This window comes from Solanum pennellii, chromosome 5, assembly GCF_001406875.1.
Source record: "Solanum pennellii chromosome 5, SPENNV200".
Lineage (NCBI taxonomy): Eukaryota > Viridiplantae > Streptophyta > Magnoliopsida > Solanales > Solanaceae > Solanum > Solanum pennellii.
The window spans coordinates 20,891,319-20,903,463 of NC_028641.1; the positions used below are offsets into that span (position 1 = coordinate 20,891,319).

The following is a 12,145-nucleotide window of genomic DNA, read 5'->3' on the forward strand; positions in this document are numbered from 1 at the left end:
TTTACATGTTGGTTTCATGTATGAACATTATATTTGTCTATATTGATAAAATATGATGATGACTACTCTTAATGCTATGTTATGTGATGTTAGGCATTGCTTGTGAGTCCTTATTTGGTTTGCTTGATTGGGTAAGGTATGGGGTTTTACATGGTTATTGCACTTGTAGACTTGTTCTTGTGCATATTTGTATGCCCATAATGCTATTTATGCCCAGATTTGAGCATAGTTTGAAGTCGTTAAGACTAGGTTAAGAGTCTTATGGAGTGAATTATGTCTTTCCAAACTAACCAACATGATTAGTTATGCAAGAAGGCGAGGTGAAAGAAACACGAACTAAAAGAAGGTAATAAAGCAACATTAAAATTCAAGAAGAAATCAAAGTAAAATGAAGGGGAAGAAATGCCTAAAAGGCATTTGCATATTACCCCCGCGTCGCGTAGAGGATGAAGAGGATTTTTAAGCTTTGAATTAATTTTCGAGGGAGAAGAATGTGTCTAGCCTCCGCGTCGTGCAACTGGTGGAAGAATATTCTTTGAATTAATTTCGAGTCAGTGCACCGCGTGCCAGCCTCGCGTCACGCGCCTGAAGCTCCTATTTTGAAATTTGATTTTAGCATAAATAGGGTCTTATTGTAATTTAATTAATTATTCTTTTTTCTAATTTTCAAAGGGGAGCATCAAGAATGATACTTGGCAGTGTTTAGGATTACTATTTATTTTCTTTTCGTCTTGTAATTCTTGGGAATGATTTACATAACTTCTTATATTGTTTTAAAGATTATGAGTGGCTAAATACCCTAGTTCTATGGTTGTGGCTACAGGATTAATGAAGTTTGTTTAAATTGTTAAAGGTTTTACTATGATTTATCCATGATTCGTTCTTACATTCTTGCTATTTGTATTTCATTGATTGGCCACCATAGAAATTGATTATTATCCAAATTGAACTCGAGAGAGGAATAAGAGGGTAGAACGTGGAATGTAGGAAGTTTTGCTGACTCTAAATAGCTAGGGTTGATTCGTTTCTAGGATAGAAATATACCTAGAATCCTTGCTTGGATCAACATACATGCAGATAACTTAATGCTCAACTTTTATTCATCCTATATCCCCTCAACGATGCAGTTAGGATGGTAGTTGTTGTAGGCAATTAGAGGTCGAGAGACCATGATCATACACCTAACCCTATGGTTTAGCAGGAGATAATTCCAAATAAAATTGTTAGCAAAGAATAACAACGTCATGATTTATGATAGAAGTCACAGTCTTGGATCTTTCCAATATTATCGTTGGAACCAGAGAAATTGAATCAATATTGTTTTTTTTAGTTACATAGAATTATTAGTTAATATTCTTTATGAAATTTGGAAACTGCATGTGTTGAATTAAGAGTTCGAAAAGTTAGTAGAGTCTAATCTGAAGTCCCAGTTTGTACGGTATTCGGCTCCTTAACAAGACCATCATATTGCTTGTACGATCACGTGCACTTGCGTGTGCAATTTGAACACAACAAGTTTTTGGCGCTACTGCCCGGGACTTTAGTAATTAGAAGATATTTAATTTTTCTAGTTCTGAAATTAAATACAAGTGTTGAAAACTTGATCTTAGCATTTCATTATTGCAGGTGTCTAAATATTCCAAACTGGACAACGATCGCATATTAGTGTAACCTCTCTCAAAACCTGAAAGATTCATACATAGGAAATTGAGGCAAGCAGAATATTCTATTCCTTTGGATTTTGGAGAATAACTATTTTCAGTTAACAAAACTGAGGAACAAGAATTAACACTTGAATCAATGGCAGCTAATGAGATGAGAGTAAGAGACGTGGCAATCCCAGGACTCACCAATGTTATTTCGTGCATTCATAAACCTAAGACCAGTGGGAGATTTGAACAAAAACAGAGCATAGTGCAAATATACACTCAAATGGGTAGTTTACTGGTCTCTCTCATGAGGATCCCATTATTCATATTCAGAACTTTTTGGAGATCAGTGACACATACACTGCAACTAGTGTAAATAAAGATTATGTGAGGCTCACCGTAATTCCCTTTTCTCTGTTGGGGGATGTTAAAAGATGGTTGACTTCAGATCCAGCAAACTCAATCACCACATGGAATGATTTAGCCCAGAAATTCCTCATTAGATTTTTTCCATCTTGGAAGACTGCGAAACTAAGGAATGACATTTTAAGCTTTAGGCAACTAGGTGGTGAAAACTTGTATAAAGCTTGGCACAGGTTCAAATTGTTGTTGATTAGTTGTCCTCATCATCATCAAGAAAATGAGGTGTTAGTTCATACTTCGATTGAAGGTATGGCGCCTAACACTAAGATTTTGCTTGATTCAGCTGCAAGTGGTCAAGCATTAGAGAAGATTATGTTGAGTTGTACACCTTGTTGAATCACATATCTCAAGGTAATCCAGAGTGGAATGACAGTGGACTAAAACCAGTGTTAATGAAAACTACAAGAGTATTAGAGATGGATGCTTTGACTGCTTTAACTGCACAAATTTAAGCCATGCAGAATATGATGCATACACATTTTAGAAACATGGCTTTGGGACAACAAACTACTCAAGTTAATGCAATCCAACAAACACCATTTTGGTGTATGATTTGTGGTGGTAGTGATCACATTGCAGAGATCTTTGGTGCAAACCTAGACGCAGTAAAGTTTGTAGGAAATGCATAAAAAGGAGGAGGCCACAAGATATATGGAAATTCATACAACCCCAGTTGGCAAAACCACCCAAATTTTTCTTAGGGTAGGAATCACAATCAAGTACAAGGCCAGAATCAATATACACCTCAGATTAATACACAAGGTTATCAAGGAAAGATATAGAGGGAGCAATCAAAACAACAATATGGGAATATGAGTATTGAAGATATGCTCAAGAAAATTATGGAAGACCAGGCTCAACTGGCTGCTGATGTGCGAAATAATTAGCTAGCCACTCAAAATTTGGAGAAACGATTTGGGCAATTTGGTAGTGCTCAAAATTTAAGACCACAAGGAGGTTACCTGTCAACACTATCCACAATAGGTAAATGTTGTAAGTACCTCCAAAGAAAAATATCATTTAATTAGTTAGCAGAGATGGTGAACATACAGAGGTTGACCCCCAGGAAAAGAAAGAAGTTGCCCCTATGGAAAAGGTGTCACCATTAGTAACACCACCGCCTCCATTCCCTCAAAAGTGAAAGTGGCAAAAGGAGGATGAATGTTTTAGTAAGTTTCATTCTTTGCTTAAACAAGTTCATATGAACTTACATTTTGTAGATAATTGCAGGGTATACCCAGGTATACGAAAAATGTCAAGAAAATAGTGGCCAATAAAAGAAGGCTGACAAAATATGAGACCGTTGCACTTACTGAAGAGTGTAGCTCCAGAATTCAGAATAGGTTTCTCATTAAACTAAAAGATCCGGGTAGCTTTACAGTGCAAATTACTATAGTACAGAGCATCCATGCTCAAGGTTAATGTGATTTAGGGGCAAGTATAAACTTGATGCCAACCTCACTGTACAAGAAACTGGGGTTGGGTAGTCCTAAGCCAACCACAATAATTTTGTAGTTGGCTGATAGATCTATAGTTACACCTGAGGGTGTAGTGGAAGATGTTTTGGTGCAAGTGGGATCTCTAATATTTCCTATTGATTTTGTGGTATTGAAATGAACCTGATCCTGAGGTTCCATTTATCTTATGACGTCCATTCTTAGCAATCGGGAGGGCAATGATTGATGTAGCTCCTGGGTAGCTCACTATGAGAGCTCATGATAAGGTAGGGATTTTTGATGTATACAAGCCTTAAAGATTCCATCGGTTTATGAGGAGTTGTCTGTTATCACTATGGTAGATCTTTAGGCGGATATTAAACACTTTTCAGCTAAAGACCCCTATGAGCGAGTGATTTGGGGTGATGAGATTTATGGATATGCATAGGCACATGAAACTGTGCAAATCTTAGATATGGCATTAATTGCAGAATCTGGAGGAAGATGGGAGCCATTAAATAAGGTGCTAGGACCTCCACCTAAGCCCTCCATTGAAGAAGCTCCTATGTTGGAGTTGAAAGATCTTCTGGCACATCTCATGTATGCATTTTTAGGTGAATATAATACTTTACATGTTATTTTGTCTGCAGCATTAACAAAAGAACAGGTGGACTTGCTGATATTGAAGAAGAGGAAAGAAGCATTAGGTTGGCAGATGTCAGACATCTAGGGTATAAGCCCAGTTGACTAAATCCTTTAATGAAAGATGTGGTCCAAAAAGAAGTGATTAAGTGAGTGGATGCTCGGATAGTATACCCAATATCTGATAGTAAATGGGTAAGTCCAGTGCAGTGTGGGCCTAAGAAAGGTGGAATGACAGTGATAACCAATGATAAGAATGAATTGATCCCAACAAAAATCGTAACAGGGTGGATAATATGCATGGATTACAGAAAACTAAATAAAGCATTAGAAAGGATCACTATCCAGTATCTTTCATTGATCAGATGTTGGATAGATTGGCTGGGTAGGAATATTACTATTTTCTTGATGGGTAGTCTTGGTATAACCAGATTGTTATTAAACCGGAGGACCAAAAGAAGACAACATTCACATGACCACAGGGTACTTATGCATTCAAGCGCATCCCATTCGGGTTGTCCGATGCCCCAGCTACTATTCAGAGATGCATGATGTCAATTATTCACGATATGGTGGAAGACATTGTGGAAGTATTTATGGATGACTTCTCAATTTTTTTGGTGATTCTTTTGAGCTATGCTTATTAAATCTTGATAGAGTCTTATCAAGATGTGATGAACCGGATTTAGTTTTAAATTGGGAAAAGTGTCACTTTTTGGTAAGAAAAAGGATTGTGTTGGGCCACAAGGTATCAAGATGGGGCAAGAGGTTCTAAAACTAAGATTGAAGTGATTGAGAATTTACCACCTACAATTTTTGTGAAAGGGGTGAGAAGCTTTCTAGGCCATGCGGGTTTCTATAGGAGTTTCATTAAGGACTTCTCTAAAATTGGAAGACCCATGTGCAGTTTATTGGAGAAAGAGATGAGATTCATATTTGACAAGAATTGTTTGGAGGCATTTGAACTATTAAAGAAAAATTTGATTGAAGCTCCCATCTTCATTGAATTAAAGTGGGAGCTACTTTTTGAATTGATGTGTGATGCTAGCGATATTGCGGTGGGAGCAGTGCTGGGGCAAAAATGAAATAAAGTGTTTCCTTCCATTTACTATGCGAGTAAAACACTATATGCAGCCCAGGCAAACTACATTGTGACTGAAAAAGAGATGTTGGCATTAGTGTATGCATTTGACAAATTTAGATCATATCTTTTGGGAATAAAGGTGATAGCTTACACTGACCATGTAGCTATAAAATATCTCTTTAATAAGAAGGATGCAAACCCCTGGTTGATCAGATGGATCTTGCTTCTCCAAGAATTTGATTTGGAGATAAGAGATAGGAAGGGTTCGGAAAACCAGATAGTTGATCATCTATCCAGATTAGAAGACTCCTCTCATGTGGTGAATCAAGGTCAAATCCGTGAAGAATTCCATAATGAATAGCTTTTGACACAGGAGATTGCATAGGTACCTTGGTATGCTGATATTATGAATTATTTGGTGAGTGGTTTATTTCCACCTGGGGCATCCATACATCAGAGGAAGAGGCTGAGATATGATGCTCAATTCTATATATGGTGTCACAACCCGGATTCTAGAATCCGAATCGCAATCGGTGTCACTGACCTCTCAGAGGTTGCAGACAAGCCTCACATTGAATTTATCACATTCATATGGTTATTTTTAGCGGAAATTTAGAATTTTTTATAAGTATGAAGTTTAAATACACTTCATATAGTAAATACTTAATTGCATCATATACTATGCTCAACGTAAATGAAACAACCATCTTTCATAAGAATCAATTCGAAACAGAATATGAATATATTATAAATACATTTGCCGAAAACGGCCTTATTACGAAAAACATCAAAATAAACTGTGAAGGAAACGCTAGGGATAACATCCACTAGCTATGTCTATATCTAACTATATACTAAGTTGTAGCATCCTCGAAATCAAGAGACATACAAAATGGTCTGGAGAAACGCTGAAGTCCGAACCGCTGCAACTGTCGTCAATCTGTCCTCTGACCAACACCTACAAAAACAATAAATTGCATAGAGTTAGTACACCACTTTTACCAAGTATGGGTGTATGCACATATGCACATAAAGCTATTCATGATCAAGGAAAGCTCTTTCTAAACAACATGCCATTTTTGGAAAGTGACATCAGTAGACTTTCCTAATTCATTAGTTGTGAATTAAGGTATGAATATGATGTATTTTAATGCATTCAAAGAATACAACTCATTTTATATATGATTACAATACTTTAGTATCATCAAAATAATTTTAGAACAACTCGAGCAAAGTTTTTAGATTTTGATCATGCAAATTCGAGAGCTCCTTTTGGGGGACTTAGTTTATTTTTCAGTCTTTTTCTTCTTCTCATTGTGTAGTTCAATAATTCTTTTGGTCCTATGTTCTACTTACAAGTGTATTGATTCATTGTAATCCCATACCCACAATGAATGAATGATTTCACTATCATACAATGAGTCATTCATTACTTTATATATTCATTAACATCTCATAAGCCAGTCTATTTTAGCTATGATACATATTTCATCACTTTCATGTTAGGGAAGTTATGAGGTATTTAGTTAACATTATGTTTCTACTTCCCTTTATTGGCATAATATAAGAAGTCATTATAAGCCAATCTTCATTGGCTTTGCCCATTATTTGCTGAAACTTCATATGTGTGATATTGGCAATTGACATACTTAAGCTCTTCTTCATGGCTCACTTTGATCATATGTTCCATCATCATCATCCTTTCTTACTTTCATAGAGACATCATTAGGAATAAGATCATGCGAGCTAACATGAAATCCAGTTTCTTCCCCACACCGAAACGAGGTTATTCACCGATTAAAATGAATCTAGATCATGTGAGTTACTCATGAAATCCTGTGTGCCCCACACCAAAAAGGGGTGATTCCCATCTAAGCCGAATCCATCTCAAGTGTTCACTCCACACTGGAAAGGATTCACTCACAACTATAGTGAACCAATATCATATCGTGAGCATTAACCGATATAGATCATGTGACCTAAACATGAAATCCGGTGTCGGGTGGTGGAATCACCGGACAAAGTGAAACCAACTCGCTTAGGTGGAAATAACTGGCTAGTTCCTATGTTGGCTAGTCATAGTTCGAACGCTAGGGACTTAATAAGACTACTTATCCACCTCGGTGGTAGCCTCATCTCATGAGACTTACACGTGTAAGCACATGCTCATAACTAGTCTATCGGTGTTGTGCTCACTTTCATTATCTTCTTAATCTTTTAGAGTTGACTCAAGTATTATGGAAGCTTACTTCTATATTGAGATATACTCTTTTGATGACTTGTCATCCTTACTTTACATTGATGAAATGTGAATTGTCCTTGCATAACATCCTCACTTTACATTGATGAAATGTGAATTGTCCTTACATATATTCCTTACTTTACATTGATGAAATGAGAATTGTCCTTACATATCATCCTTACTTCACATTGATGAAATGTGAATTGTCCTTACATATCATCCTTAGGTTTTAATGAGACTAGTATCACACATACTAACACCTTCATTCATGAGTATTCTTTTAATATAGTATCTTAGGTGTGAGTAAGACTTGTCTCACTTTCTTTGACACCCCATTCTGGTCACTAACTTAATTTAGACCCCTTTAATTATGTTATAACTCACGTTACTTCTTTAACTTAGCGTATTAGCTTCATTTCATCATTTTGGATGATGAGCACTTATTTCATGAGTTACATATGTTCATAGTTCATTCTTTTAGAGAATGTTGGGAGTTGTCCCAATGGATAGCATGTCCTTGGTTATGATCCATTGAATTATTTTAGAAGTGCTTATAATCTATTTGATACTCTTACTACAAAAGATTGGCATATGATTAGTATTGGCATAAACAATTGGGAATAACTTCATAGTCAAATTATTGGTAGAAGCCAAACATTCATTCAAATATAATTTCATGGAATCATTACCCAATTCTATTACATATTTTGGAGATAATGTTGTAGGCCAATTTGTTGGCATAAGTCAAACTTTCACTACACTTGAACTTTTAACCTTTGATTAACTTAAAAGAACAATGTTTTTACGTTCACAAGTTCGTGTGGATAGGCTATGTTTGGAGTTATCCCATTGATTGACATACCCTATGTTATGAGTTTATTAATGTAGAGATTGGTATGAATTTTCATGTTTTGGAAGTAATATGGTTATACATATGTTTTACTAGCCAATTTGTTGGCACAAATCGTAATTTCACTAGACACTAGTCATGAGAATATCATTAGCCAATTTAATTAAATTCATGTATATACCATAGCTAATCTCATCATTTTAGTAAGTCAATCTTCCCATAATTCTTTGAAAGCAATGTTGTAGCCAATTCTACTAATCAACCAATTTATTGCCCAAATTATTGGCATAAGATAGGCAATTCATCCAAATGTGATTTCATGGAGATCTTTTAAGTCAATCTTAGTTCATGACTTTAGGTATAACGTTTTTAAGCACCTTGGAATGAATCATATTAAAATTTGATGAATATACCATATTAATAAAGTCACCTTAACAGTATGTATGCATTATGATGTCACAAATCGCACTTAACGTTTTCGAGCATATCTTAGTAATACATCGTTCTTTAATTCATGTAAGGAACCCTTATCATCAAACGATTTCAATTCATAGTTCATTCGACATTTAACAATCAAGAACCCTACACATTAAGATCAGCCATAACCACATACCAACAACATGATCTCTAACCTTTTCAACATTGAATCGAAAAGGATACTAGGGACAAGGGAGTTCGCCGAGAACACGGGAACAACCCTTGTTTTCAAGATCACTGAATCGTTGGAGAAATAAGTCCAGGAGATAAATTCATAGCTTATGTAGAACTTAATCTTCTAAGACTACCTTGAACTAAACCTTGAAGAAACCTTGAAATCTCCCTAAAGAAATCGATAAATTTATTGCTTTTTTCTTTCGTTCGTTGCTTACTGTTTTTGTGTTGCCTTTTCTATGAGTTTGAACGTGATTATAAGTCTTAGTAACTGATATATACTCATTCAAATTAGGGTTCAATAAGTTAATTAAATAAATTAATTAACTTATTACCAAAAAAAAGCCCCTCCTAGATTGACTAGAACTAGGGAAACACAATACTTGGTCAAATCTGAAGTTTTTTCTTAGAATTTCATTTTGATCCTTTAAATTAATGAATGAAATGTCTAATTAAATTAATTAAGGGACCTATGGTAATTACTAATGTGCCACTAAATCATTGGAACCAAAATTAACCCTTTTGGACCATCCTACGTTAAGTGCTAGGATGTTTCTTGAGTTGTACTAGGTTAGTGTAATAATTTCAGTTTGACCCCTTTAATTTAATTTACTAAATGGATAATTAAATTAATTAAGATACCTAGGGAAATTAATAAAGTAACCTTAATTTATTATAACCATAACTAATCCTTTGGACCATCCTATATTAGGTACTAGGTTGTCTTTTTCTTGTCTTAATCAAAATCTGGAAATTGCTTTGTGATTTCGGTTTTGTCCTTTTAAATTAATTAAATTAGATGATATATTAATTAATTTAATATCCTAGTATAATTACTAAAGTATCACTAAGTTTTTAGGACCATAACCAACCTTTTGGACCATCCTAGGTTAGGTACTAGGTTGTCTCTTTAACTAGTTACTAGGTTAGCATCACCGGTTAAGTCTTAGGTTGTCGGGTGCACTAACTACTTTATTTTGTTTGGTCCTAGGTTAGGTAGATAATTAGGGTAGTAGGTTGGATTCTATAATTGTTTAGGAAGTTAGCCCCCACATGGAGTTGTCTCTTGTGCACGTTTTCCCCCTAACTACCCTAACCGAATTCGGTAAGGGTGGTCCCCTCCTTTGGGCGCTTCTTAACATGTCTTGCACATGTGCTTGCACATGTGTTGGTTGTAATTTCCTAATTAACTATTATTTATGGTTCCTTTGGTAATGTTTACTTATTGTCCGAAGGACCCTCACTATGTCCTTGGGCACTGCTCACTCTATATGATCATTTATGTCATGACCAAAATATAAACCCCAGATGAGACCGGCATCGTGTACCTCTCAGAGGTCGCAGACAAGCCTACGTATGTCATTATTACTTCATCTAGGTTAACTTTAGCGGAAAATTTGAACTTTTTTATTATTATTTTATACTAAACATTTTAAACTTAACATCATAGGAGTTCACAAATCAACCTTTAATATGGATATAATCAAATGAAAGAAACAGTTTATAATTGCATTAAACGTATTCTTGCCAAAACGGTACCAATACAAAGTCTGAAATGAAAGTGGAAAGAAACACTAGTGGATCATGCTCTACTAGCTAAACCCTACATCTAAGCTATATAATAATAGTAGACATCCTCGAACGCATGAGGGTCTACCAAGTCCAGAAGAAAGCTTCACGTCCGGATAGCTGCAACATCAACCTATGAGCTCTAGCGTCCACCTGTGCATGTACGTAAAAATATAGAGTTGTATGGGATTAGTACACAATTGTACTGTATGGGTATATGCAAGCACACACGAAAGACATGCATGAGTAAAAATAGCTCTTTCCTTACAACATGATTTATGGAAATTCTAGTCAGTGGACTTGCCAAATTTGGATTAGGAAAGCCATGCCATGAGAGTAACATGCATCATCATGCGTATCATATTGCACACAGCACATAACGTCTTACACATAGAACATAGCATATTGCATATAGCACATAACATATTGCGTATAGCACATTACATCTTTCATATCATTCATTCATACGCCATGAGACTTGGGATCATGGATTTGACATCAAGGCTCCCCAAAAAATGAGGGCTCAACATATGGGTCCTTAACTAGGGGGCCTTCTTTAGCAAACACAGAGTCTGCTTCATTCGTTCATACGTACTTCACTTCATACATTCATAAGCTAGTGTAGAAACCAGCTATACCTAAGATGTATTTTAAGACTTCCATTGGGTTCGTTGTGCAATGATCAAGAATGACCTAGTGTCATTACTTAAGTCTAGCTCACCTCTTAATTATTCTATCCTAACACCTTCGGTATCATTCATTTCTTTATGTGCATCATTTGAGGCTGGCCTCATTCATTCTGTGGGAACTTTAACTTTAACCGACATAGATCATGTGAGAATCATGAAATCCAGTGTCTCCCCCACACCGAAAAGAGGTTAAATCACCGGCCAACATGACCCAAAACATGCTAGCGTACATGGGAATTGACCCCGCCAGATGCCTATATTGGCAGTATAGGTTCGAAGAACAAGAGATATAAGGATACCCATACCTGGTATGTCGGACAGTCTCATCTCATGAGAGTTACGTGAACCTCCGCCCTTCTCGAAAAAAGTCATCACCGCTCATAGCTAGTCTATTGATGCTCAGTATAAAGTTCCATTACATTCAACTCATATGTCATGGAAGTTGGCTTCTAGTATGAGGACATCATAGCTCAATAGATGATTTCTTATCTCATCATTAGTATTAAGTGTGTTAATCTCAATACTTTCATTAGAGTGTTCATAGAGACTAGTCTCTTCATTAACTTTACACTCTCATAGGTGAGTACATTTTGGTAACACTTACTTAGGATCATTTGAGATTTCTCTCATCTTTTACATTAGCCTCATATCATGTTGTCACCACAATAATTAGTATAAGAACATTTTATCTTCATAATTATTCACCCCTTTTTACGTGAATATTCATTTCATCATATGCCAATGCATTTGGCCATTTAGTGTGTTTCACACTCTTAGTTAACCCTTCTAGGTTTTCTTCATTTCATTGTTCATATCATCATTTCATTCCATACATCTTAGGTTCACTTACTTCTAACGTATGGTAGACTTATGGCTCTATACATACAAGCCCTGAGGCTTCAATCATAAT

General features: G+C 35.8%; 1 non-coding gene across 1 annotated transcript; it reads right to left on the reverse strand.

The window, feature by feature from the left end:
- Positions 1-2,177: 2,177 nt before the first annotated feature.
- LOC114077397 lies at positions 2,178-2,284 on the reverse strand. Its single transcript, XR_003578703.1, has one exon. It is a non-coding gene; the product is annotated as a small nucleolar RNA R71 (small nucleolar RNA).
- Positions 2,285-12,145: the final 9,861 nt, after the last annotated feature.